General features: G+C 42.6%; 1 pseudogene; it reads right to left on the bottom strand.

The window, feature by feature from the left end:
- Positions 1-288: 288 nt before the first annotated feature.
- LOC124108106 (WD repeat-containing protein 20-like) lies at positions 289-2,026 on the bottom strand (annotated as a pseudogene).
- Between the last annotated feature and the right edge of the window lie 1,738 nt (positions 2,027-3,764).

A 3,764-nucleotide genomic window follows, 5' to 3' on the forward strand; every position in this document is an offset into this window, starting at 1 on the left:
CCCTGCCACTGTCATGATTTCCCTAAAATCTAAATAGTCTGATAAAGGAGTGCTAATCTTGGGGCTCTATATACTCCCAGAAGGATGTCTGACTCAGCTGGCAATTAGTTTGATTATATATATTTTTAAATATGCTAAGGTGAATTATCAAATGATTCAGAATTACATAGCATGCAGTATCCAAAATTATGGCTCTGATGCTTTTAGATTTACATTAAGAAGTGTCATTCACATTCATTGCACACCCTACCCTTCCCACAAGACAAAAAATCACTACCTAATCAAGTATTAAGGATTAAAACTTACCACTTAACCAGACCTTACCCATGTGCAAATAAATCCCTTCTGACAAGCAGTTGACTGTACAGTCTTCAAGAAAAATTAATACAGTCAGTCTTTCATGTGCTATCTTTTTACAGATCAGTGGCTCTAACAAGGGAACATCTTCCCTAGGAGGACACAGGCCTGTTCTCAAAGTTTTAGCTGGGTCCGTTTTAGTAACTAGATTCAGTCTGTCACTGCTCTTGCTAGAAATGCGCCCCATGCTATGGTTTCCCTTTTGTCTTTCTCTTGGTGCATCTCCTTCCCATCATGCAGGGAGAGTTGCAAATTTGATTAACAGGGAGGCAATGGCCCCATCCATGACGGTACTTTTGCTGCTCGGATGGGAGACCGCCAAGTGGGGATGGCTGTTGGACAGAGGCAGCAGAGGGGGCACAGAGTTCCAGAGTGTTGTGACACTGTTCCCATTACTTCCAGCAGGAGGACTTGTGGCATTCATTATATTTGTGTGTAATTGTGTGTAACTTGCTCTTGAGAGGGGTTGGTAAGGGAAAAGGATGTCTTCCTTAAGGTCCCACAAACAGCTGCGTGTCCTGGCACACCGAAACAAACTGGTATGTGACATTTACAGGGAAGCTGTCAGTATTGTTCTGCTTGGACAGCCAGACTGTGTGCACTTTGCTCCATCCCTGCCAAAATGAAGAAAATCCTGGAAGGCCTCATCACTGCCACTAAATTCCATAGGGTCACTTTCTTCTATTGCTGGTAGCATAGGGATTGAATGCCACAACACTGACCCAGGATTTGTGCCCATGGCCTCTAGCTATCACAAGCAGTCTACAAAGGACCAGACTGTCACAAGTCATTGTCTCCACCTGTCACAATGTACTTGCCTTCTGGGGTCCTGCACATACATTGCAAGCCCCCAGTATATTTTTTCTTCATATCGTGAAGCTCTGAGTCAATACTGAACCCCTGCAGAAACCCATCCAGGCACACCCATGCTAACTACTTGCCATCTGGGGAGAAAGCAAACTCGCTGAGGGCTCCCTCGCCCACCATCCACTCAAGGAGAGGGTTCCTCTTGGGTTTGCTCTTGCAAGTTTGCACAAGCTCTCCCTCTCCTTCAGAAACTGGTAGTGGGGGGTTGCAGTGGCACAAGTGTGCTCCACATTATAAATGTGGTCACCTGAATAGGCTAGTAGGAAAATACCTTCAGAATCCGGCACCCATTTGTCATAGGTTACACGTACCTTTTCTATTAGTCCTTCCTCGTTAAAATAGTTGGCTAGTTTCTTTGTTGATCAGGTCTGTAAGGTAAATTGGCCTGCGGAAAAGGCCACTAGGAGACAGACACTCTCCTCTGTGGCAGTTAGGTGGTTAAAGTCATGACAAGTAGGCCGTGTTCCTTTGTACATCCTTTTATCTACTGGTTTACTGAAGTCAGCAGTGATTACAGCTCAGAGGTAAAGTGTGTGCTTAGCATGCACAAGGTCCTAGGTTCAATCTCTAGCATCCTTGTGGACCCCCTTGTAGATATAGAAGTCCCAGCCCACATGGAAGCAGAGGCGGTTACTGCTGCCGGACTGGTCCTTGAGGTTGATGAAGGAGACCCACATAGGGTTGGATCCCCGAGAGTTGAAGGGCGCTCGGTTGGGCTGGCAGCAGTTTGTGTGGTCTTCCCCAAAAAAGTAAATAGCGTCTTAATCTCGTTCATTTCCTTCCCATCGCCTGCCGTGGCCATCTTGGAAAGCAACGTTCATCCTTCCCTTTGCGCCCAGATCTCGCGCACCACGCAGGCGCAGTCCCTCACCGCGCAGGCGCTGTCCTGCACGCCCTACATCTTTAGTGTCATACGCACCTTCTTTTTTTATTTTAGCCAGTTTGTTTTGGATCGTGTGGTCAAAAAATCATAAATTTAATCTGCTTTGTTATGGTTTAGACATCAGGTGTCCCCCCAAAACTCCAGTTAATGCAGGAATGCTCAGAGGTAAAACAATTAGATTATGAGAGCTGTAACCTAATCTGCCCATTCTAGTTTGAATGAACTAACCAGGTGGTAAATGTACGCAGGTAGAGGTTTAGCTGGAAGAGGTGGCTAAGCTGCGGGCATGCCATAGAAGCATGCATCTGACCTACTGCCCTTTCCATTCTCTGTCTGCATCCTTACTATCATGAAGGCAGTGGCTTTCCTCGTCTAGATGCTTCCCTGATGATGTGCTGCCTTGGGCTCAGAACAGTGGGGTTGGCTATGTATGGACTGAGACATCTGACACCATGAGCTCCAGTTAAACTTCTCTTACTTTTTCTTTTTCGGTATTTTGATGACATTGAATCACCTCTGTGATGTTTCAGTCAAAGAAAGGAAAGTGAGAGAATAGTGTCTGTCTTATACTATAGAAATACAAGAACAATTTTAGAAAATGGCACATGGAAACTATTTTTTCACCATGTTAACTAATGATCATGGTAGATAGAATAATGATTCCTCAGGGTGTCCAAATCCTAATCCTCAGAATTTGCTTCATGGAAAAACAGGACTGTGTGGATTTGATTACCTCATGGAAATTTAGAGGAGGAGCCTGGTTTGTATTATCTAAATGAAACTAATCTAATCACAGGGCTCTCTAAATGTGAAGTTTCCCTTGCTAGTCACAGAGAAAGAAGCTTTGAAAGATAGTTAGAGATGCTACCTTTCTGATTTTGAAGACAGATGAAGAAGGTTGGAGGACAAGGAATGTGAATGAACTCTAAAAGATGGAAAAGAAAAATTCTTCCCTATAGCATCAGGAGAAGAGCATAGCTTACCAATACCAAATTTTAGCAATATGACATTCACATCAAAATTCAGACCTATATGTTATAGTTTAAGGAATTGTTGTTGCTTTAAGTCACAACGTTTATGGTAATTTGTTATGGTTTCAAAGTGAAATGCACAAAACGATCCTTCCTTTTGCTCATTTCCCTGTATTCTTTAAATCATTGACTTGACAACTAACTTCAGTGGAACTTCATAAGTTAATCTTATGCTTTAGAAAAGATAGTCTAGCCCACTACCAAGAATTATATAAAACCAAGAACCAGAAGAACATGCTGTGGAAGAGTAAAAGGTAAACAAAATCAATTATAGTCTTGGGATAGTGAATAAAAAATGGAACATAATCAGGTTTAAAATGTTGATTATCTCTTCTATTAGTTTCAAAAGTAAACTTCAAGGTTAAATAAGCTATAGCCTTTTTCCTATGTTAGTCCTCTAATCAGCCATCAGTGTTCTTTCCTATATGCCTATACTTGATACCCTCACTTATGGTACACCAGACCATAAAGGGATCACTGGACAGCAAGAAAAGATCTTTACATTTAGCTCTGATGACTAGTATTTTAATTTTCCTTCTTCATTTCCTCCTCCTTCTCCTCCTCCTCCTCCTTCTTTTTCTTCTTCTTCTTCTTTGTATGGTGTAGAAATCAGCTGGGGAGTTTTC

This window comes from Marmota monax, unplaced genomic scaffold (genome assembly GCF_021218885.2).
Source record: "Marmota monax isolate L192 unplaced genomic scaffold, Marmota_monax_Labrador192_F-V1.1 WCK01_AAM20220418_F8-fsc00049, whole genome shotgun sequence".
Classification (NCBI taxonomy): Eukaryota; Metazoa; Chordata; class Mammalia; order Rodentia; family Sciuridae; genus Marmota; species Marmota monax.